Genomic DNA, 26,684 nt, shown 5'->3' on the forward strand with positions numbered 1-26,684 from the left:
AATATATCCTTTGTTGGCAATGACAGAGGTCAAACGTTTTCTGTAAGTCTTCACAAGGTTGCCACACACTGTTGTTGGTATGTTGGCCCATTCCTCCATGCAGATCTCCTCTAGAGCAGTGATGTTTTTGGCTTTTCGCTTGGCAACACGGACTTTCAACTCCCTCCAAAGGTTTTCTATAGGGTTGAGATCTGGAGACTGGCTAGGCCACTCCAGGACCTTGAAATGCTTCTTACGAAGCCACTCCTTTGTTGCCCTGGCGGTGTGCTTTGGATCATTGTCATGTTGAAACACCCAGCCATGTTTCATCTTCAATGCCCTTGCTGATGGAAGGAGGTTTGCACTCAAAATCTCACAATACATGGCCCCATTCATTCTTTCATGTACCCGGATCAGTCGTCCTGGCCCCTTTGCAGAGAAACAGCCCCAAAGCATGATGTTTCCACCACCATGTTTTACAGTAGGTATGGTGTTTGATGGATGCAACTCAGTATTCTTTTTCCTCCAAACACGACAAGTTGTGTTTCTACCAAACAGTTCCAGTTTGGTTTCATCAGACCATAGGACATTCTCCCAAAACTCCTCTGAATCATCCAAATGCTCTCTAGCAAACTTCAGGCGGGCCCGGACATGTACTGGCTTAAGCAGTGGGACACGTCTGGCACGGCAGGATCTGAGTCCATGGTGGCGTAGTGTGTTACTTATGGTAGGCCTTGTTACATTGGTCCCAGCTCTCTGCAGTTCATTCACTAGGTCCCCCCCGCGTGGTTCTGGGATTTTTGCTCACCGTTCTTGTGATCATTCTGACCCCACGGGGTGGGATTTTGCGTGGAGCCCCAGATCGAGGGAGATTATCAGTGGTCTTGTATGTCTTCCATTTTCTAATTATTGCTCCCACTGTTGATTTCTTCACTCCAAGCTGGTTGGCTATTGCAGATTCAGTCTTCCCAGCCTGGTGCAGGGCTACAATTTTGTTTCTGGTGTCCTTTGACAGCTCTTTGGTCTTCACCATAGTGGAGTTTGGAGTCAGACTGTTTGAGGGTGTGCACAGGTGTCTTTTTATACTGATAACAAGTTTAAACAGGTGCCATTACTACAGGTAATGAGTGGAGGAAAGAGGAGACTCTTAAAGAAGAAGTTACAGGTCTGTGAGAGCCAGAAATCTTGATTGTTTGTTTCTGACCAAATACTAATTTTACACCATAATATGCAAATAAAATGATAAAAAAAACAGACAATGTGATTTTCTGGATTTTTTTTTCTCAGTTTGTCTCCCATAGTTGAGGTCTACCTATGATGTAAATTACAGACGCCTCTCATCTTTTTAAGTGGTGGAACTTGCACTATTGCTGACTGACTAAATACTTTTTTGCCCCACTGTATATAATATATACCCATACACACACATATATACTATATAATTGTCTAAGGGTCACTTCCGTCTGTCCTTCTTTCTTTCTTTCTTTCTTTCTGTCACGGTATTCATTCGCTGATTGGTCCCGCGACCAATCAGCGACGGGCACAGTCCGGAAGAAAATGGCCGCTCCTTACTCCCCGCAGTCAGTGGCCGGCGCCCGCTCCATACTCCCCACACCCCGCAGTGTCCCCGGCGCTCCGCTCCATACTCCCCGCAGTGTCCCCGGCGCTCCGCTCCATAGTCCCCGCAGTGTCCCCGGCGCTCCGCTCCATAGTCCCCGCAGTGTCCCCGGCGCTCTGCTCCATAGACCCCGCAGTGTCCCCGGCGCTCCACTCCATAGTCCACGCAGTGTCCCCGGCGCTCCGCTCCATAGTCCCCGCAGTGTCCCCGGCGCTCCGCTCCATAGTCCCCGCAGTGTCTCCGGCGCTCCGCTCCATAGTCCCCGCAGTGTCCCCGGCGCTCCGCTCCATAGTCCCCGCAGTGTCCCCGGCGCTCTGCTCCATAGACCCCGCAGTGTCCCCGGCGCTACGCTCCATAGTCCCCGCAGTGTCCCCGGCACTCCGCTCCATAGTCCCCGCAGTGTCCCCGGCGCTCCGCTCCATAGTCCCCGCAGTGTCCCCGGCGCTCTGCTCCATAGTCCCCGCTCCCCGCAGTCAGTGTCCCCGGCGCTCCGCTCCTTACTCCCCGCAGTCAGTGTCCCTGGCGCTCGCTCCATACTCCCCTCCACTCACCGCTAACACAGAGTTAATGCCGGTGGAAACGGACCGCGTTATGCCGCGGGTAATGCACTCCGTTGCCGCCGCTATTAACCCTGTGTGTCCCCAACCTTTTACTATTGATGCTGCCTATGCGGCATCAATAGTAAAAAAAGTAATGTTAAAAATAATTAAAAAAAACAAAAATCCTGCTATACGCATACTCTCTCGCGAGAGCGCTAAGTCATCTGGGTAATTTTCCAATGCATCCTGGGAACGCAAGATGGCGGCAGCCGCGCGCCCATCGGCACAGCGCCGTTGGATCCCAGGAGGCGGAGAGACGGGACGCTGAGGAGCAGCGACGAGAATGGTGAGTATGTTAGAACTACAAGGGGCCCTTATTTTTTAACCTGTGACATACGTGGCTGGGCAATATACTACGTCACTGGGCAACATACGACATGGCTCTGTGCTGTATACTATATGGCTCTGTGCTGTATACTATGTCGCTGTGCAATATAGTACGTGGCTCTGTGCTGTATACTACGTCACTGGGCAATATACTACGTCACTGGGCAATATACTACGTCACTGGGCAATATACTATGTCACTGGGCAATATACTATGTGGCTGGGCGATATACTACATGGCTCTGTGCTGTATACTACGTCGTTGTGCAATATACTATGTAGCTCTGTGCTGTATACTACGTGACTGGGCAATATACTACGTAGTTTGGCAATATACTACGTGGCTGGGCTATATACTACGTGGCTGGGCAATATACTACGTGGCTGGGCAATATACTACGTGGCTGGCAGGGGCTGACTGGCAAATTTTAGCCTGGGGGGCAAGTACACAGCAGTGGCCCATGAGTAGCGGCCCATCCTTAAAGGGGTTGTCGGATCTTAAAGGGCACCTGTCACCCCGAAAATCGCGGGTGAGCTAAGCCCACCGGCATCAGGGGCTTATCTACAGCATTCTGTAATGCTGTAGATAAGCCCCCGATGTTACCTGAAAAAGGAGAAAAAGACGTTATATTATACTCACCCAGGGGCGGTCCCGCTGCTGGTCAGGTCGGATGGGCGTCTCCGGTCCGCTGCGGCGCCTCCTATCTTTTTTCCATGACGTCCTCTTCTGATCTTCAGCCACGGCTCCGGCGCAGGCGTACTTTGCTCTGCCCTGTTGAGGGCAGACAAAGTACTGCAGTGCGCAGGCGCCGGGCCTCTGACCTTTCCGGCGCCTGCGCACTGCAGTACTTTGTCTGCCCTCAACAGGGCAGAGCAAAGTACGCCTGCGCCGGAGCCGTGGCTGAAGATCAGAAGAGGACGTCATGGAAAGAAGATGGGAGGCGCCGCAGCGGACCGGAGACGCCCATCCGACCTGACCAGCAGCGGGACCGCCCCTGGGTAAGTATAATCTAACATCTTTTTCTCCTTTTTCAGGTAACATCGGGGGCTTATCTACAGCATTACAGAATGCTGTAGATAAGCCCCTGATGCCGGTGGGCTTACCTCACCCGCGAATTTCGGGGTGACAGGTTCCCTTTAAGCTACATGTCTACAGTCACTATGTGTGAATCCTCATATCATGCGCACTATGCTCTGTGAGGATTCTCCGGTGCCTGCGCCGGGAACAGGTTGTCCTGTGACGGCAAACATGCGAGAGATATATATACATATATATATATATATATATATATAACACACACGCACAGTCCCAATGTATAATTGACACACGCACAGCCCCACTGTATATATAGTGCACACACGCACAATCCCACTGTATAATCACACACACACACACACACAGGGCCGGACAGGGACAAAAAAGCAGCCCTGCCACAAAAAACCCCACCAGTCCACATACTCAAACACTCCCCACCCCCAATCAGTGAATTTTGCTATACTTTGTCCTGCCCTTCAACACTCCTCTTAAAGGCGTTATTTGAAGAGCCACATGTGAATGGCGCCGAAGTGCGCATGATCGACCACAGGTCCATTTACATGGTGCTCTTTAGCCACGTAGCATATTGCCCAGCCACGTAGTTCACGTAGTATATTGCCCAGCTACGCACAGAGCCACGTAGTATACAGCACAGAGCCACGTAGTATACAGCACAGAGCCACGTAGTATACAGCACAGAGCCACGTAGTATACAGCACAGAGCCACGTAGTATACTGCCCAGCCACGTAACTGGGCAGTATACTATGCGGCTCTGTGCTGTATACTACGTGGCTGGGCAATATACTACGTGACTGGGCAGTACACTACGTGGCTGGGCAATATACTACGTGGCTGGGCAATATACTACGTGGCTGGGCAGTATGCCCAGTTACGTAGTATACAGCACAATCACGTAGTATATTGGCCAGTCACGTAGTATACAGCACAATCACGTAGTATATTGGCCAGTCACGTAGTATGCACCATATCCCTGTTAAAAAAAAAGAATTAAAATAAAAAATAGTTACATACTCACCTCCTGGAGCCTCCGGATCGAAGCGTCCGTTCCCCGATGCTTGGCGCGCGGTCCGGTCTGAAGATTGCATTGCGGTCTTGCGAGAACGTACGTCATCATCTCGCGAGACCGCAATGCATGCAGCGGTCACCGGGACGTCGCGCGGAGCGGAAAAGGCCGGTTCCTGATCCGGGGGGGCCACCGGAGGGTAAGTATGTAACTATTTTTAATTTTTTTATTATTTTTAACATTAGATATTTTTACTATTCATGCTGCATAGGCAGCATGAATAGTAAAAATGTGGTCACACAGGGTTAATAGCAGTGTTAACCGAGTGCGTTACACCGCGGTCAATGCTGCCATTAACCCTGTGTGAGCGCTGACCGGAGGGGAGTATGCGGACGCCAAGCACTGACTGCGGGGAGTAAAGAGCGGCCATTTTCTTCCGGACTGTGGCCGTCGCTGATTGGTCGCGGCAGCTATGACAGGCAGCTGGCGAGACCAATCAGCGAATGAATAACCGTGACAGAAAGAAAGGACAGACGGAAGTGACCCTTAGACAAATTATATATATATATATATATAAATATATATATATATACTATATAATTGTTGTCTAAGGGTCACTTCCGTCTGTCTGTCTGTCACGGTTATTCATTCGCTGATTGGTCTCGCCAGCTGCCTGTCATGGCTGCCGCGACCAATCAGCGACGGGCACAGTCCTTACTCCCCACAGTCAGTGCCTGTCGCCCGCATACTCCCCTCCGGTCACCGCTAACACAGGGTTAATGCCGGCAGTAACGGATGGCGTTATGCCGCGGGTAACGCACTCCGTTACCGCCGCTATTAACCCTGTGTGTCCCCAACTTTTTACTATTGACGCTGCCTATGCGGCATCAATAGTAAAAAATGTAATGTTAAAAATAATAATTAAAAAAACCTGCTATACTCACCCTCCGTAGTCGCTCGCGCCGGCCGCCTTCTTCCGTTGCAGGTTCCGGTGGCAAAGATGGTATGGGAGAAGGACCTGCCATGACGTCACGGTCATGTGACCACGACGTCATCACAGGTCCTGCGCTCATACCAACCCTGGGACCGGAAGCTGCCGTGGACTACAAGGGGCCCTCGGAAAGGTGAGTATATGTTTATTTTTTAACCTGTGACAAAACTGCCTGGGTAATATACTATGTCACTGAGCAATATACTACGCGGCTCTGTGCTGTATACTACGTGGCTGGGCAATATACTACGCGGCTCTGTGCTGTATACTACGTGGCTGGGCAATATACTACGTGGAAATGCATATTCTAGAATACCCGATGAGTTAGAATCGGGCCACAATCTAGTGTGTGTGTGTGTGTGTGTGTGTGTGTGTGTGTGTATACATAGATATATACTGCGACTATACACAGCAGTGTCGCCTATATAACGTATATGCAGTAGTCTACATATTATACAGGTGATACTGCAAATGTTGGATACACATTATATAGGCGATACTGCTACTGCTGTATATGATAGTATCACCTATATAGTGTATATACAGCAGTCTATATACATTATATAGGCAATACTGCTACTGATGTGTATATACGTTATATAGGTGATACTGCTGTGTATACAGTGGTGTGATATATACACACACACACACACCCCAGTGTCACCTATATAAGGTATATACGCATCAGTAGCAGAGTGTCACCTATATAACATATAGACTGCTATACGTACATTACATAGGTGGTATAGTGATTATATACAGCAGTATCACCTATATAATGTATATATAGCAGTCTATACACATTATATAGGTGCAACTGCTGTATATAATCACTGTACCACCTATATAATTTACGTATAGCAGTCTATATGTTATATAGGCAATACTGCTACTGATGTATATATGTTATATAGATGATACTGCTGTTGTGTATACATGTACATATATATATATATATATATATATATATATATATATATATATATATATATATATATACACATAAACACACCCCACAGTGTCACCTATATAAGGTATATATGCATCAGTAGCTGTCACCTATATAAGATATAGATTGCTATATATACATTATATAGGTAGTATAGTGATTATACACAGCAGTATCACCTATATAATGTATATATAGCAGTCTATACACATTATATAGGTGATACTGCTGTATATACATAAAAAAAATTCATCTTGGGACTCACCCAGGTCCCTGGTGAGGTCGGGAGGATGGAGGGCTGAGGTGGGACGGGTCCTGTCCAGCGTGACAGCGTCGGCGGTGAAGAGGATCCCAGGCATTGGTGAGCAGTTTTCTCTGACGCTGGTGCAGGCCGGCCAGCGTCAGACACACACACAGTCAGGTGGAGGCGCCGGACATTTCAAATCTTTTAATGCGCGCGCGTGGTCTGATCTCCTGCGTGCCCGCGCTGGCACAGGCAGCAGACGAGCGCACGCAGGACCTAGGAACGCGGCCGTGCTCGTGCACTAGCACGGCCACCGCGGCGCTTCTCAGCGCCGGCAATGCACGTGCACACCTGACTTTACAAGATTTAAAGGGCCGGCTGGCGGAATGCGCTACGTATTAAAATCGCTGCCGGTCCTCCAGCGGCCCTGTCCAGCTGCTCAGGCACCGGCCCGGGGGGCATATGCATTCTTGCCACCCGGCCCAGTCCGCCCCTGGTGGCTGGGCTATATACTACGTGGCTCTGTGCTGTATACTACGTGGCTGGGCAATATACTACGTGGCTCTGTGCTGTATACTACATGGCTGGGCAATATACTACATGACTGGGCAATATACTACATCGCTGGGCAATATACTATGTCACTGGGCAATATACTACGTGGCTCTGTGCTGTATACTACGTCGCTGTGCAATATACTACGTGGCTCTGTGTTGTATACTATGTCACTGGGCAATATACTACGTAACTGGGCAATATACTACGTCACTGGGCAATATACTGCGTGGCTGGGCTATATACTACGTGGCTGGGCTATATACTACGTGGCTCTGTGCTGTATACTACGTGGCTGGGCAACAGGGGCGTAACAACTGTGGTCGCAGAGGTCGCAGCTGCGACTGGGCCCGAGTGTTTAAGGGCCCGCCCAGTCCAGCAAACAAGCAGACGAGTCATGCACCCTGTTGGCCACGCCCACAGCTTCCCCAGACTTCCAGCAGTGTGCGGCGAGTGGGCGTGTCTGTGACGGACATGTGACCTAGCAGAAGGGCTGGGCGTGTCACTGAAGCTTGACAGACAGAGATCGAAGGCAGCAGCTGGTGAGTGAAGCGGTTGTAAAGTGCTGATGTGCTGCTTACACCTGACACATGCATGTACACACACACACCTGTTCTGTGCGCACAGGACCTGTGATGAGGTCACAGGAGGGGAGGAGTCAGGGGTCACATGATCAGTGGCCTCAGTGTATGCAGGACTCTGCTGTGCTTGATTGTCATGGTGCTGAATGAGGGGAAGTTTATGTGTGGGGTCAGGAGGGGTTTACAGTGTGGATGTAACAGAGCCGTGTGTGTGTGCAATGTGTACAAGGTGTACGGAGCAGAGCTGCGTGTGTACAAGGTGTAAGGAGCAAAGCCGTGTGTGCAAGGTGTACGGAGCAGAGCCACGTGTGTACAAGGTGTACGGAGCAGAGCCCTGTGTGTACGGGGTTCTCGGAGCGAAGCCATGTGTGTACGGGCTGTAAATTTCCGAGTCAGGAAGAATGGTACACGGCTGTGGGCAGAGCCCAGCATGTGCACTGTGGGGGAGTATTGTGTGTACTTGCCAGCGTCAGAATGTGCAGTTCGCATGCTCCGGAGCCAACCAGTACACCCAATACATTTTTCTCAGCGATTACAGGGCAGTATTAGGTCAGACTATACAACATTGCAACAAAACTATAGTGTGCAAAATGAATAGGGAAAATGTGAATTTCGGTGGGAAATATTTTGGCGCGGGGGGGGGGGGGGGGGCCATTTGAAAGTTCGCATCGGGGCCCCTCACTTTGTAGTTACGACACTGCTGGGCAATATACTACATCGCTGGGCAATATACTACGTGGCTCTGTTCTGTGTACTACGTCACTGGGCAATATACTACGTGACTGGGCAATATACTTCGTGGCTGGGCAATATACTACGTCGCTGGGCAATATACTACGTGGCTGGGCAATATACTACGTCGCTGGGCAATATACTACGTCGCTGGGCAATATACTACGTCGCTGGGCAATATACTACGTGGCTGGGCAATATACTACGTGTCTGGGCAATATACTACGTGACTGGGCAATATACTATGTGACTGGCCAATATACTATGTGACTGGGCAATATACTACGTGACTGGGCAATATACTATGTGACTGGGCAATATACTACGTGACTGGGCAATATACTATGTCACTGGGCAATATACTATGTGACTGGGCAATATACTACGTGACTGGGCAATATACTACGTGACTGGGCAATATACTATGTGACTGGGTAATATACTACGTGACTGGGCAATATACTATGTCACTGGGCAATATACTATGTCACTGGGCAATATACTACGTTGCTGGGCAATATACTATGTCACTGGGCAATATACTACGTTGCTGGGCAATATACTACGTTGCTGGGCAATATACTATGTCACTGGGCAATATACTACGTCGCTGGGCAATATACTACGTGTCTGGCCAATATACCACGTGTCTGGGCATTATACTACGTGGACATGCATATTCTAGAATACCCAATGCGTTAGAATCGGGCCACCATCTAGGCTACTATATAATTGTCTAAGGGTCACTTCCGTCTGTCTGTCCTTCTGTCTGTCACGGTTATTCATTCGCTGATTGGTCTCGGCAGCTGCCTGTCATGGCTGCCGCGACCAATCAGCGACGGGCAGTCCGGGAGAAAATGGCCGCTCCTTACTCCCAGCAGTCAGTGGTCGCCGCCCGCTCCATACTACCCGCTCCCCGGAGTGTCCCCGGCGCTCCGCTGCCTACTCCCTGCTCTCCGCAGTCGGTGTCCCCGGCGCTCCGCTCCATACTCCCCGAAGTCAATGTCCCTGGCGCCCGCTCCATACTCCCCTCCGGTCACTGTTAACACAGGGTTAATGCCGGCGGTAATGGACCACGTTATGCCGCGGGTAACGCACTCCGTTACCGCTGCTATTAACCCTGTGTGTCCCCAACTTTTTACTATTGACGCTGCCTATGCGGCATCAATAGTAAAAAAAGTAATGTTAAAAATAATTAAAAAAAACAAAAATCCTGCTATACTCATACTCTCGCGAGACCGCTAAGTCATCTGGATAATTTCGCAATGCATCCTGGGAACGAAAGATGGCGGCAGCCGCGCGCCCATCGACACAGCGCCGTTGGATCCCAGGAGGCGGAGAGACGGGACGCTGAGGAGCAGCGACGAGAATGGTGAGTATGTTCAACTACAAGGGGCCCTCAGATCGTTAGGTGAGTATGTTTATTTATTATTTTTTAACCTGTGACATACGTGGCTAGGCAATATACTACGTCACTGGGCAATATACTATGTGACTGGGCAATATACTACGTGGCTCTGTGCTGTATACTATGTCGCTGTGCAATATACTACGTGGCTCTGTGCTGTATACTACGTCGCTGTGCAATATACTACGTGGCTCTGTGCTGTATACTACGTCACTGGGCAATATACTACGTAACTGGGCAATATACTACGTGGCTGGGCAATATACTACGTCACTGGGCAATATACTATGTGACTGGGCAATATACTACGTGGCTGGGCAATATACTACGTAACTGGGCAATATACTACGTGGCTGGGCAATATACTACGTCACTGGGCAATATACTATGTGACTGGGCAATATACTATGTGACTGGGCAATATACTACGTAACTGGGCAATATACTACGTGGCTGGGCAATATACTACGTCACTGGGCAATATACTACGTAACTGGGCAATATACTACGTGGCTGGGCAATATACTACGTCACTGGGCAATATACTATGTGACTGGGCAATATACTACGTGGCTCTGTGCTGTATACTATGTCGCTGTGCAATATACTACGTGGCTCTGTGCTGTATACTACGTCGCTGTGCAATATACTACGTGGCTCTGTGCTGTATACTACGTCACTGGGCAATATACTACGTAACTGGGCAATATACTACGTGGCTGCGCAATATACTACGTCACTAGGCAATATACTACGTAACTGGGCAATATACTACGTGGCTGGGCAATATACTATGTGGCTGGGAAATATACTACGTAGCTGGGCTATATACTACGTGGCTGGGCAATATACTACGTGGCTGGGCTATATACTACGTGGCTGGGCAATATATTACGTGGCTCTGTGCTGTATACTACGTGGCTGGGCAATATACTATGTGGCTCTGTGCTGTATACTATGTCGCTGTGCAATATACTATGTGGCTCTGTGCTGTATACTACGTCGCTGTGCAATATACTACGTGGCCCTGTGCTGTATAGTACGTCACTGGGCAATATACTACGTAACTGGGTAATATACTACGTAACTGGGCAATATACTACGTGACTGGGCAATATACTACGTGGCTCTGTGCTGTATACTACGTCGCTGTGCAATATACTGCGTGGCTCTGTGCTGTATACTACGTCACTGGGCAATATACTACGTCACTGGGCAATATACTATGTGACTGGGCAATATACTATGTGGCTCTGTGCTGTATACTATGTCGCTGTGCAATATACTACGTGGCTCTGTGCTGTATACTACGTCGCTGTGCAATATACTGCGTGGCTCTGTGCTGTATACTACGTCACTGGGCAATATACTACGTAACTGGGCTATATACTACGTGGCTGGGCAATATGCTACGTGGCTGGGCTATATACTGCGTGGCTGGGCAATATACTACGTGGCTCCGTGCTGTATACTACGTGGCTGGGCAATATACTACGTGGCTGGGAAATATACTACGTGTCTAGGCAATATACTACGTGGCTCCGTGCTGTATACTACGCGGCTGGGCAATATACTACGTGGCTCCGTGCTGTTTACTACGTGGCTGGGCAATATACTACGTGACTGGGCAATATACTACGTGGCTGGGCAACATACTACATGGCTGGGCAATATACTACGTCGCTGGGCAATATACTACGTGGCTGGGCAATATACTACGTGGACGTGCAATATACTACGTGGCTGGGCAATATACTACGTGGACGTGCATATTCTAGATTACCCGATGCGTTAGAATCGGGCCACCATCTAGTATATATATATATATATATATATATATACATATATATACCCTTAATATGCATGCAGTGTTGAAAATAAGTGTTTATACACTGTCGATTTGATTTTGCACATTTTCATGTATGATTTTTACATAATTAAATTGCATTTTATTGCATGAAATAAGTATTTGATCACCTACCAAGCAGCAAGAATTCTGGCTCTCACAGACCTGTTAGTTTTTCTTTAAGCCTCCTATTCTGCACTCTTTACCTGTATTAATTGCACCTGCTTGACCTTGTTAACTGTATAAAATACACCTGTCCACATACTCAATCAATCACACTGCAACCTCTTCACCATGGTCACGACCAAAGAGCTAACTAAGGACACCATGGATTAAATTGTAGACTTGCACAAGGCTGGGAATTGGATATAGGACAATAGGCAAACAGCTTGGTGAAAAGGCAACAACTGTTGACACAATTATTAGTAAATGGAAGAAACACTGGATGACTGTCAATCTTCCTCGGTCTGGGGCTCCATACAAGATCTCACCTCGTGGGGTAAGGATGATTCTGAGATAGGTCCGGAATCAGCCCAGAACTATATGGGAGGACCTGGTCAATGATCTGAACAGAGCTGGGAGTCTCAAACATTATTGTAACACACTACGCTGTCATGGATTAAAATCCTGCAGGGAAAGCAAAGTCCCCCTGCTCACGCCAGCATATGTCTAAGCCCGTCTGAAGTTCACTAATGACCATCTGGATGATCCAGAGGAGGCATGGGAAAAGTTTATGTGGTCAGATGAGACCAAAATAGAACCTTTTTGTATCAAGTCCACTCGTTGTGTATGGTGGAAGAAGAAAGATGAGTACAACTCCAAGAACACTGTCCCAACTCCGTGAATCATGGTGGGGAAAACCTGATACTTTCAGGGTGTTTTTCTGTAAATGGAACAGGACGACTGCACCATATTCAAGGGAAGATAGATAGAGTCGTGTATCACATGATTTGGCCAACAACCTCCTTCCCTCAGTAAGAGCTTTGAAGATGGGTCATGGCAGGGGTCTTCCAGCATAACAATGACCCGAAACACATAGCTAGGGCAACTAAGGAGTGGCTCCATAACAGTGGCGTAACTACAAAGTTATGGGCCCCGGTGCGAACTTTCAAATGGGGCCCCCCCACCAAAACATTTTCCACCCAAATCCACATCCTGCCCATGCTCCTGCCCCATCCGTCTCCGCATTCTGCCCCATCCGACTCCGCATTCTGCCCCATCCGACTCCGCATTCTGCCCCATCCGACTCCGCATTCTGCCCCATCCATCTACGCATTCTGTCCCATCCGTCTCCTCATTCTGCCCCATCCGTCTCCGCATTCTGCCCCATCCGTCTCCGCATTCTGCCCCATCCGTCTCCACATTCTGCCCCATCCATCTCCACATTCTACCCCATCCGTCTCCGCATTCTGCCCCATCCGACTCCGCATTCTGCCCCATCCGACTCCACATTCTGCCCCATCCGTCTCCGCATTCTGCCCCATCCATCTCCACATTCTACCCCATCCGTCTCCGCATTCTGCTACATCCGACTCCGCATTCTGCCCCATCCGTCTCCGCATTCTGCCCCGTCCATCTCCACATTCTACCCCATCCGTCTCCGCATTCTGCCCCATCCGACTCCGCATTCTGCCCTATCCGTCTCCGCATTCTGCCCCATCCGACTCTGCATTCTGCCCCATCCGTCTCCGCATTCTGCCCCATCCGTCTCCGCATTCTGCCCCATCCGACTCCGCATTCTGCCCCATCCGTCTCCACATTCTGCCCCATCCATCTCCACATTCTACCCCATCCGTCTCCGCATTCTGCCCCATCCGACTCCGCATTCTGCCCCATCCGACTCCACATTCTGAGAGCTTTGAAGATGGGTCATGGCAGGGGTCTTCCAGCATAACAATGACCCGAAACACATAGCTAGGGCAACTAAGGAGTGGCTCCATAACAGTGGCGTAACTACAAAGTTATGGGCCCCGGTGCGAACTTTCAAATGGGGCCCCCCCACCAAAACATTTTCCACCCAAATCCACATCCTGCCCATGCTCCTGCCCCATCCGTCTCCGCATTCTGCCCCATCCGACTCCGCATTCTGCCCCATCCGACTCCGCATTCTGCCCCATCCGTCTCCGCATTCTGCCCCATCCGTCTCCACATTCTGCCCCATCCATCTCCACATTCTACCCCATCCGTCTCCGCATTCTGCCCCATCCGACTCCGCATTCTGCCCCATCCGACTCCACATTCTGCCCCATCCGTCTCCGCATTCTGCCCCATCCATCTCCACATTCTACCCCATCCGTCTCCGCATTCTGCCACATCCGACTCCGCATTCTGCCCCATCCGTCTCCGCATTCTGCCCCGTCCATCTCCACATTCTACCCCATCCGTCTCCGCATTCTGCCCCATCCGACTCCGCATTCTGCCCTATCCATCTCCGCATTCTGCCCCATCCGACTCTGCATTCTGCCCCATCCGTCTCCGCATTCTGCCCCATCCGTCTCCGCATTCTGCCCCATCCGACTCCGCATTCTGCCCCATCCGACTCTGCATTCTGCCCCATCCGACTCTGCATTCTGCCCCATCCGTCTCCGCATTCTGCCCCATCCGACTCCGCATTCTGCCCCATCCGACTCTGCATTCTGCCCCATCCGTCTCCGCATTCTGCCCCATCCGTCTCCACATTCTACCCCATCCGTCTCCGCATTCTGCCCCATCCGACTCCGCATTCTGCCCCATCCGACTCCGCATTCTGCCCTATCCTTCTCCGCATTCTGCCCCATCCGACTCTGCATTCTGCCCCATCCGTCTCCACATTCTGCCCCATCCGACTCCGCATTCTGCCCCATCCGACTCCGCATTCTGCCCCATCCGACTCCGCATTCTGCCCCATCCGACTCCGCATTCTGCCCCATCCGTCTACGCATTCTGTCCCATCCGTCTCCGCATTCTGCCCCATCCGTCTACGCATTCTGTCCCATCCGTCTCCGCATTCTGCCCCATCCGTCTCCGCATTCTGCCCCATCCGTCTCCGCATTCTGCCCCATCCGACTCCGCATTCTGCCCCATCCGACTCCACATTCTGCCCCATCCATCTCCACATTCTGCCCGTCTCCATATCTCACCAGAACAGCAGGAACCGGAAATCTGCTGCTGGTTGATACCAGAGAACTCGAGCTGCACACAACCAGGACTGAGCTGCTGAGAGCTGAAGGACCTGTGGTGACGTCATCATCATGTGATCAGGAGGCGGAGCTGATAAATGGTGAAACGTAGGGAAAATAGTGATGACGTCACCACAGGATCTTCAGCTCTTCCTTTCAGATCAGGCGTCGGCTGCTGATCTGATGTGTGCGCCTGGCAGGTCAGGGGGAGGGCAGGTCTGTCTGTTGCCGTGCGGGACGAATCACCTGCACGGCAACAGTTTTTAACTTTTTGCTGGTGTCGGCGTGCATCTGACCAGCCGGGGCCCCTGACTACCCCGGGCCCGGTCGCAATGGCGACTGCTGCGACCGTGGTAGTTACGCCCCTGCTCCATAATAAACATTTCACGGTCCTGGAGTGGCCTAGCCAGTCACCAGACCTGAACCCAATAGACAATCTTTGGAGGGAGCTGAAACTCAATGTTGCCCAGTAACAGCACCAAACCCTGAAAGATCTGGAGAAGATCTGTATGGAGGAGGGGGCCAAAATCCCTGCTGCAGTGTCTGCAAACCTGGTCAAGAACTACAGGAAACATCTGACCTCTGTAATTGCAAACAAAGGTTTCTATACCAAATATTAAGTTCCGTTTTTCTATTGTAGCAAATATTTATTTCATGCAAAAAATGCAAATTAATTATGTAAAGATCATATAATGTGATTTTCTGGTTTAATTCTAGAGTCTATCTCTCACAGGTGAAGTGTACGAAAGATATTACAGACTTGCAAAATCAGCAGTGCATCAAATCCTTATCTTCCCCACTGTATATACCCATATATGTACTCATACTACATCCTTTATATATATATCCCCTTATATACTTATAATATCCCCTTATATATTGTCTGTGCCAGGGATGGTTTGCTATGATTCTATATGTTATACTCTACATTTACTCAATGTTTTGTCATATGGTTCCCTAAACCAAAAGATTCCAAATCTTAAACATTATTTTTTCACAACATAAAACTGTGGTTACGTAGACAGTAAATTTGTGGCGTAGGTCAAATATTGGTGTGAATGGATCATAAGGAGAGATTTCTACAAGTATTTATTTGGTCTTCTTTTATTTTCAGATTGATATAATACGATGGTCCCACCCACAGCACCTTATATAGTATGATGGTCCATCACAAAGCCCCCTATGTGGTATGATTGTCCACAACACAGCTCCCTAAATAGTATTACGATCCAACCCATAGTCAGCTATATAGTATGATGGTCCACCTCACAGTCTCTTATATAGCATTATGGTCTGTCCCACAGATCCCAATATAGTATGATGGTGAACCTCCTACCCCCTTATATAGTATGATGTTCCACCTCACACCCCCTTATATAGTATGATGGTCCATCTCACAGTCAGCTACATAATATGATGGTCCACCTCACAGCTCCCTATATAGTATGATGGTGAACCTCCTACCCCCTTATATATAATGATGGTCCACCCCACAGTTAGCTATATAGAATGATGGTCCACCCCACAGTCAGCTGTACAGTATGATGGTCCACCTCACTCAAGCTTATTGTCACGACACACCTATCGGGTGACCCAGGACCAGGGGCTCCTTTCCTGTCCCTAACACTAAGGGGTGCCCTAGGTCGCCCTGCTCCCCTGGATACTTCAGATGGCGAAGATGCCGTGGCCTCCATCCTTGCCTTATCTCCTAAGTTAGCCCTCCGTCTATTCTCCCCCCCCCCACCCAGGGAAGAGGGGGCGCTACTGTGCACCGTAGTACACCTACCCGACAAACAAGATAAGATGGACAAGGGTTAACAGAACACTCCAGGCATACAAAATATTCACTCACATGTAGCAGAGGAATGAACCGGGGTGTGAAGGTAAGGGAATAAACAAAAACAGAGAAGGATAAGGAATTACCACGCATACAAACCAAGCAACAGTCACTAATAACTCCTTCAACTCTCCTTCTCATATGTGCTCCTCTCCCACCATTAGCCATGCAGCAATTGCTAGCTCTGACAAGGATTAGTAACAGAGCCCAGATTACAAAGGGAAAAGGAGTGGCTGACTAGGCACAACTGAAACCACAGGGATTTCCAACATGGGCGATTAACCCCTGTTCTGCCAGAAGAAATAAATACATTTAAAATGAAGGAGAAGTTCTTCTTCTAAGTACCGAAGTAGGAGCAATCAGACGCTGTGGTATTCTGGCTCCACACTGTCGCGGTAACCCTGTGACACTTTTGTAGTATGATGGTGCACCTGCTATATAGTACGAGAGTCCACCTCACAGCTCTCTATATAATATGATGGTCCACCCAACAGCCCCTATACAGTATGCTGATCCACCTCACACCCCCTTATATAGTAGGAGGGTCCACCCACAGTCCCTCATATAGTATGATGGGGCACCTCACAGCCCCTTATATAGTATGATGGTCCACCTCACAGCCCCTTATATAGTATGATGTCCACTCCACAGCCCCCTATATAGTATGATGGCCCACTCTACAACTCCTTATATAGTATTCCAACTCTAACATTCTATGACTCTATGATAGTCCACCCTGTAGCTCCCTATATAGTATGATGGTCCACCTCACACCCACTTATATACTATGATGGTCCACTTCACAGCCCCCTATATAGTATGATGGTCTACTTCACAGCTCTTTACATAGTATAATGGTCCACCTCACAGCTCCTCATATAGTATGATGTCCACTCCACAGCCCCCTATATAGTATGATGGCCCACTCTACAGCTCCTTATATAGTAAAATGGTCTACCTCACAGTACCTTATAGATTATGATGGTCCACCTCACAACCCCTTATATAGTATGATCGTCCACCTCACAGCCCCTTATATACAGTAGTATGATGGTCCACCTCACAGCCTCTCCTATAGTATGACAGTCCACCTCACAATCCCTCATATAGCATGATGGTCCATCCCACAGTCCCTTATATAGTATGGTGGTAAACGTCACAGCTCCCTATATAGTATGATGGTCCACCTCACACCCCACAGTCCGCTGCATTGTATGCTGGTATATCTCACAGCCACATATATAGTATGATGGTCCACATCACAGCCCCTCATACAGTATAATGCTCCATCCCACAGCCTCTTATATAGTATGATGATCCACCCCTAAGCACCTAATATAGTATTGTGGTCCACCTTACAGCCCCTCATATAGTATGACAGTCCAACCCACAGTCCACTATATAGTATGATGAAATGAGTGGAATAGGCTACCACAAGTGGTGGTAAGTTCTCCTTCAATGGAAGTCTTTAAACAGAGGCAGGACAGATATCTGTCTGAGATGGTTTAGTGAATCCTACATTGAGCAGGGGGTTTTACACGATGACCCTTGAGGTCCCTTCCAACTCTAACATTCTATGACTCTATGATAGTCCACCCTGTAGCTCCCTATATAGTATGATGGTCCACCTCACACCCACTTATATACTATGATGGTCCACTTCACAGCCCCCTATATAGTATGATGGTCTACTTCACAGCTCTTTACATAGTATAATGGTCTACCTCACAGCTCCTCATATAGTATGATGTCCACTCCACAGCCCCCTATATAGTATGATGGCCCACTCTACAGCTCCTTATATAGTAAAATGGTCTACCTCACAGTACCTTATAGATTATGATGGTCCACCTCACAACCCCTTACATAGTATGATCGTCCATCTCACAGCCCCTTATATACAGTAGTATGATGGTCCACCTCACAGCCTCTCCTATAGTATGATGGTCCACCTCACACCCACTTATATAGTATGATGGTCCACCTCGCACCCACTTATATAGTATGATGGTCCACTTCACAGCCCCCTATATAGTATGATGGTCTACTTCACAGCTCCTTATATAGTATAATGGTCCACCTCACAGCTCCTATATAGTATTATGATCCACCTCACAGCTCCTATATAGTATGATGATCCACCTCACAGCTCCTATATAGTATGATGGTCCACCTCACAACCCACTATATACTATGGTGATCACCCCAACAGTCCTCTCTATAGTATAATGGTCCACCTCACAACCCCCTATATAGTATTATTGTCCATCCCACAGACCCCTAAACAGTATGATGGTCCACCTCACAGCACCTTATATAGTATGATGGTCCACCTCACAGACCCTTTGTAGTATGATGTTATACCTGACAACCCCCGATATAGTATGATGGTCCACCCCACAAACCGATACATAGTAAGATGGTCCACCCCAGAGTCACTTATATAGTATGATGATCCACCTCACAGTCCTTTATATAGTATGATGGTCCACCTCACAGCCCCTTTTATAGTTTGATGATTTCCCCAAAAGTCCCCAATATAGCATGGTGGTCCACCTCACAACCCCCTATACTGTATAATATGTTTGTTTGCAACAGCCCTTTTTATACTATGATGGTCCACCTCACAGCTCCCTATATAGTATGATTGTATACTTCACTGCACCCGCTATAGTATGATGGTCCACCACACAGCTCCCTATATAGTATGATTGTATACTTCACTGCACCCGCTATAGTATGATGGTCCACCCCATGACCACCTACTTGACTAGATGGTTACTCACATCCCCAAAAGATACAAACAAAAAATCTTATACTCACCTAATTCAGACACCTCTTCCTCCTTTGCCTCCATCTCGTCTTCTATCCAGGCTTGCAGTGGACCCTGGCGGCGTGGTGCAGTAACGTCATCACGCCGCTGATGTCTTCTACATGGCATTAGTCTCCTGCAAGCCGCAGTCAGAAAAGAAGCCTGCGGCCTGCCGGAGAAAGTGACCGAGTTAGTGGTTCTGCTTCAATCTCAACTGTTAACAGTATCATCTTCCTGAGGACGCTGATACTATTAACAGTGTAACATACAATGCGCTCCACGGCTGGACGGGCCCATCTGGCATTTGCCAGAATTGTCAAATGGCCAGTCCAGCCCTGCTGAAAAAAAGACATTGAATCACAAGTAAAAAAAATCCTAGATGGATCAGGTTGTTTTGTTCACCAGTTTAGTGGCTGTTGGTTGTGTTTTATGAAAAATTTCTGTGTGTTATTTCAAACCAATCCATAGTGCAAGATCAATCTGAAAACTTTAGAAAAATAGGTAAAAAATGAGTCAAAATAAAATAAAATCGAGTTAAAAGGGTTGGATAGCAGTAGAAAAGCATAGCTGATTACTTCTAAAAACCTCAATTCACCATGGGTTGAACCTCGTATTGAAGATCTAGTGACCGAGCTTTAATACCACACATAACCCGTGGACAGGCGTGACGTTGTTTTTGAAAGAAAGTAGCTCCTCTGCTTGTTTATGGCCGAAAAATAGAAAAATATGTTGCAGGCAAATACTGTCGGTTTAGTACTTTTTTTGTGCCAAGCCATTGAAATTTTTTGGATTCATGAGAAACCATAAAAAAAAAACCTTGTCTCGCTTTGCAAGATGGAGCCTACTCCTGCCAAACAATTAAAAATTGAGGTCTCTTGAAACTTCCAGCCTTGGGTTTAGTACAGTTAAGATTAAGTCCACTTCAGGCTGTTCATTTGTGCGAAACGAGGAGGAACTAATGCTTGATTTCCATGGCAGCTTAGATGGGAAACCTGTGGCAGAGATGAAAAGAAAATAAGTTGAAATAAAATTCATAGCTTTCGTAAGAAAGGTTTCTGGGAGGACGACAGCACTAATTTGTACAGAAATAGTCAAATGTGGTCAGAGGAAAGCAAAACGTGTCCAATGGGTTTCTTCCTTTGTACTCTAAATTCAACTGCAAAAATTTTAGCTGCAGAATTCGGGAACAGAGAGGAAGGTGAATGGAGTCACAAGAGGTGTATAATTATTACCGGTTGCCAGTGGGGCATTGCCTTTTGAGCGCCGACATTAATTGAAGACCCCCTGCCTGATATGGACGTGCACTACTGTACATTTGTAGGATTTCAGGTTATTATTTTTGATGGACGACTTTTTTAAACGTGAATTGGTTGTATGACCTGCCGTATTGTTTTTACTGTCTACTGACACATATTTTATTTTATTTTTTATTCTCATTATATGTTTTTTTAATCTATTTTCTGCAAATGATTATGGGGGAGGGGAGACCGTCTTGGAGGAGCAGTCCAATTAGATGACTGCCGAGAAGTGATCTCTGCAGAATAGAAAGTGTCAGCTTTTCGTGAAGCTCAGTGGTCAGGGTGAAAACTGCAATATTTAAAGAATATTTTAACATTTAGTGATGTAGAAAATGAAAAAAGAAAATCGTAAAAAGTTAAAAAAAAACAAAAAAAAACTTGATAGGTCATTTCCTGATAGTAGAGGTGGTTCAGTGAATGTCTAGGCCTGGTGGTTCAGAGTATGTTTTGATTTGGTGGATCAATGTATGTTTAGATCTAGTGGTCTAGAGCTACCGGGAGAGTCCCAATTTGGAGCTGCTGTCCCACTGTCCTGGGAGACCTAGGCAGTGTCCCAACCTTCGCTAACTATGTGTTTGCGATGTTTTCACTGATGAGTAATTACACCTCTGTCCTCGTGAAGCTCATCAAGAGAATGCCAAGAGTGTGTAAAGCAGTCATCAAAGCAAAAGGTGGCTACTTTGAAGAACCTAGAATATAAGACATATTTTCAGTTGCTTCACACTTTTTTGTTAAGTATATAATTCCACATGTGGTAATTCATAGTTTTGATGCATTCAGTGTGAATGTACAATTTTCATAGTCATGAAAATACAGAAGAATCTTTAAATGAGAAGGTGTGTCCAAACTTTTGCTCTGTACTGCATATACATATATATATATACATATATATATATATATACATATTTATGTACAGGGGCTGAAATAAGTATTGAACACGTCACCAACTTTCTAAGTAAATATATTCTAAAGGTGATATTGATATGATATTCTCACCTGATGTCGGTAACAACCCATCCAATCCACACAGGCAAGTAAATCAAAAGATAGATGTCCATAAATTAACTTATGTGTAATAATTAGAAATGACATTGAGAAAAACGTATTGAACACATGAAGAGAGAGAGATGCAAAAAGCCACAGAAAGTCATAACATCAGCTGAAATCTATCAGTAATTAGAAAGCAATCCTGCTGGTCCAACTGATGGCCTGATGGTGTCTCATTACCAAGGTGCCACATAATAAATATCTCATGATGAGCCAGTGAGCTGTCTCAAGACCTTCACAACCTTATTGTTGCAAAACATACTGATAGCGTTGGTTACAGAAGAATTTCTAAACTACTGAAGGTTCCAGTGAGTCTGGAAGCGAAAAGAACATAATTTCACAATAAACTTCAGGTGCTCCCAGCAAGATTTCAGACAGAGGAGTGAAAAGAATTATCAGAAGAGTTGTCCAAGAGCCAAGACCCACCTGTGGAGACCTACAGAAATACCTGGAATCAGCAGGTACAATTGTTTCAAAGAAAACTATAACTAATGCACACAAGCTCTATGGCCTGCATGCAAGCTCACCATGCAAGACTTCATTGCTGAACAAAAAGCATGTTCCAGCGTGTTTACAGTTTGCTCAATAACATTTAGCCTGTGAAATACTGTGAGAATATGTTCTGGTCAGATGAGACCTAAATGTAACACTTTGGATGCCATAATACACACCATGTTTGGAGGCTAGAAGCACTGCTTATCACCCCAAAAACACCATACCAACAGTGAAGTTTGGTGGTGGAAATATCATTGTGTGGGGCTGTTTTTCAGCATACGGCAGTGGCAAACTTCATATAAATTTTTTATTATCTATGTGTTTTTTTATTTATTTTTTTACTTTTGCACAAAAAAGGATCACATACAAAACAATTTTTTTTGCATCACCACTTTATGAGAAACATAACTTTTATTTGTACATAGTGTTATGCGGGCCTTTTTGCTTGACGCACCCCTTTTGGAATGGTGCCATTTTGGCTACATATGAAGATGTTATATTGCCACCAATTACATAACATAATGCAGCAAGAAATTCAGGAGCAGAAAAGTGTAATTTTACAGCTAACGTGACATGTTCAATAGCTTTTGCTCAGTTAACCCTCGTCAATCATTTGTCATACATACTGTATGTTGGGTGCAGTTGTTTGGAACGGGCTCAGAAGCTGAGTGCGCTCCATATGTGGCGAATGACAGTCGGGGGTGTATTGAAGGACCGCTAATGCCATCTTGGTTCTTCATATGAAAATGTCAATTGTAAAATGGTGAAACAGTGGTATATAGAACAAGTGATCAAACTATCATAGGTTCAAATCTCCTATTAGGTCTAAAAAAATGAAATGAAAACTGTAAAAAAAAAAAAGTTTAAAAAATGTTAAAATATAAAAAATGTAAAATTTCAAATCACCCAATTTCCTTCTTTTAAAAATAGATATATTTATTTAGTTGAAAAATAATCATCTTTGATAGTGCCACATTTGCAAACGTTAGGGTTATCACAATAAGAATCTATAAAGAATCAAAACACAAGAATTGCTATTTTTTGTTACTGTATGTCCACCCCCAAAAGTGAAAAGCAATAAAAACATCGCATGTAGTCCAAAATGGTAACAAGAAAAATGTTGGCTCTACACACAGAAAATAAGCTGTTACACAGCTCCACTAATGGAATTTTTTTTTAAATTATGGGTCTCAGAAAATGGCAACACAAACCAATTTCTTTTTCTCTTGGCAAATTTGGCAGATTTTTTTTCACTACTTTGTTCAAGGTATAAAAGCTCAAGACAGAAAAGACAGTTTTCTGCTTCCTCCTCCAAGGCAATTCCATTGTAATGCTCATGCCGACGTCCCTGCATTTTCTCTCTCCCTTCTTCCGTCAGGGACGCCAACCTACTCACTGCCCCAGTAGTGTCTCAGTTCCCTGCATGGCTTCCTGGTCCTCTGTGCCTGCGCATGTCGCGCAGGTCTCCCGGCGGCCCGCCTAGTGCAGGAGCGCTCCCCTTAATTCTTAAGGAGGCAGCGTGCTGGGAATCATCTAGTATTTAATGCAGGCTCCCCTGTATGGAGGTGCCTATACAAAACCCTCTTTAGTGATAGTTTGTCTGTCCCTACTGATTAGTTTTCAGGTTCCTGAACCTAGTCCTGTTCCTATTCCTGAGCCTGTTCTGTTAGATCCTGAACGTGGTTCTAAGCCCACCTAGCCTGAACCTGATCCTGTTCCTGTTATTGGTATTACCTGAACCTGAAGCCGCTCGGATGGTAACTGATCATGAAACCTTTACCGCAGTACCTGAGCCTGAAGCCACTACAGCAGTACCTAAACCTGAAGCCACTCCAGCAGTACCCGAACTTGAAGCCGCTACGGGAGTACCTGAGCCTGAATCCACTCCGGTGGGGTGTGATCCTGAAGCCGCTCGGATGGTAACTGATCATGAAACCTCTACCGCAGTACCTGAGACTGAAGCCACTACGGCAGTACCTAAACCTGAAGCCACTCCAGCAGTACCTGAATTTGAAGCTGCTACGGGAGTACCTGAGCCTGAATCCACTCCGGTGGGGTGTGATCCTGAAGCCACTCCGGTGGTATCTGAAACTGAAACCGCCCCGGCGGTACGTGAGCCTGCAGCTGCTCAGACGTAACCTGAACCACCACCGGTGTCCATCCTCCCAACTGTTCCAGGATCCACACTGTCTGAACATGCATTAGTATCCCGTCCTACCTTGGACGCCGTGTCTGCGATCTCGACCCTTGGGGTCAGCGGCCACAGTAACGGGACTGCCCTTGAAGTGGTAGGTGGCCTCTTAGCCACAACCCTCCAAGAGTAAGCCCGGACTTTGGCGCACTGTGTCCACGATCCACGTGCGTGACATCCATTACCCAGTTTCCCACCTAGTTTACTAACAATTCTGATGGCGTGGAACGGAAAAATCCTGAAGAGGGAATCTCTTCCCAAATGCAAAGATTGATCCCATCAAAGCTTTCCCAGGACCCCATAGCAGGCACATGGTTGGCATCTATGATACGCATGGCAATAATTTTAAGATTACTTTATTCAAGAGTTCAAAGATGATGAAATTCCAGAATTCACATAATTATCTGTAGATTGATACAAATCGTCTGCTTCATTCTGGAAATTGAATATAAGAAGTCATTTTGGTGCAATAAAGGCAAATGCAGGGCCATTCTTCTCAATCTAACCGAATATATTTCCATCCAGTGTCCTTGTGTGTCTTCTATATTAATTGTCAAGTCATGTCCTAGATGAAAAAGAATAACTGGGAGGAAAATGACACTTTCTACTTTCCAATGTGAACCTTCTACTCTTTCTCTATTTGTAGCCAATTCTATATGCAGTAGTATTGCTTTTATGTAGATTAATCAGTATATAAGCTTCAATTTATCCAAATCTACTTTTTCAGATTTCTCACTAGTCATGTTTATGTATTTTTTTACCAGATTACATGTGACTGTTGTAGCGATGGAACATTTTACAGAGAATTATGTATGGAATAATGATAATAATTGCAATAATAGTTTATGTAAAGAGCCAACATTTTCCACACCAACTTCCAATTTGGAAAATACAACATAACTAAAATGTTAAGAAAGAAATGAACAGAATAAAAACAAACAATAAGATGAAAGAGAGAAACTTCAACAACAATGAGGACCCTGCCCATAAGAGCTGACACTCTACAGTAGAGAACCCTTACCATGAGAGCTGACACTCTACAGGAGAGAGGACCCTGCCCATAAGAGATGACACTCAACAGGAGAGAGGACCCTGCACATAAGAGCTGACACTCTACAGGAGAGAGGACCGTGCACATCAGAGCTGACACTCTACAGGAGAGAGGACCCTGCACATAAGAGCTGACACTCTACAGGAGAGAGGATCCTGCACATAAGAGATGACACTCTACAGGAGAGAGGATCCTGCACATAAGAGCTGACACTCTACAGGAGAGAGGACCCTGCACATAAGAGCTGGCACTCTACAGGAGAGAGGACCGTGCACATAAGAGCTGACAATCTACAGGAGAGAGGATCCTACACATAAGAGCTGACACTCTACAGGAGAGAGGACCGTGCACATAAGAGCTGACACTCTACAGGAGAGAGGACCCTGCACATAAGAGCTGACACTCTACAGGAGAGAGGACCCTGCACATAAGAGCTGACACTCTACAGGAGAGAGGATCCTGCACATAAGAGATGACACTCTACAGGAGAGAGGACCCTGCCCATAAGAGATGACACTCTACAGGAGAGAGGACCATGACCATGAGAGATGACACTCTACAGGAGAGAGGACCCTGCCCATAAGAGCTGGCACTCTACAGGAGAGAGGACCCTGCACATAAGAGCTGTCACTCTACAGGAGAGAGGACCATGACCATCAGAGCTGACACTCTACAGGAGAGAGGACCCTGCACATAAGAGCTGACACTCTACAGGAGAGAGGACCCTGCACATAAGAGCTGACACTCTACAGGAGAGAGGACCCTGCACATAAGAGCTGGCACTCTACAGGAGAGAGGACCATGACCATCAGAGCTGACACTCTACAGGAGACAGGACCCTGCACATAAGAGCTGACATTCTACAGGAGAGAGGACCCTGCCCATAAGAGCTGGCACTCTACAGG

At 46.9% G+C, this 26,684-nt stretch overlaps 1 protein-coding gene across 4 annotated transcripts in view; it reads left to right on the forward strand.

Annotated features, from left to right (window-relative positions):
- Positions 1-26,684, forward strand: part of CRTAC1 (cartilage acidic protein 1) — a 693,808-nt gene that overhangs the window by 585,589 nt on the left and 81,535 nt on the right. The window lies entirely within an intron of this gene.

The sequence above is a fragment of the Ranitomeya imitator genome, chromosome 2 (assembly GCF_032444005.1).
Source record: "Ranitomeya imitator isolate aRanImi1 chromosome 2, aRanImi1.pri, whole genome shotgun sequence".
NCBI lineage: Eukaryota > Metazoa > Chordata > Amphibia > Anura > Dendrobatidae > Ranitomeya > Ranitomeya imitator.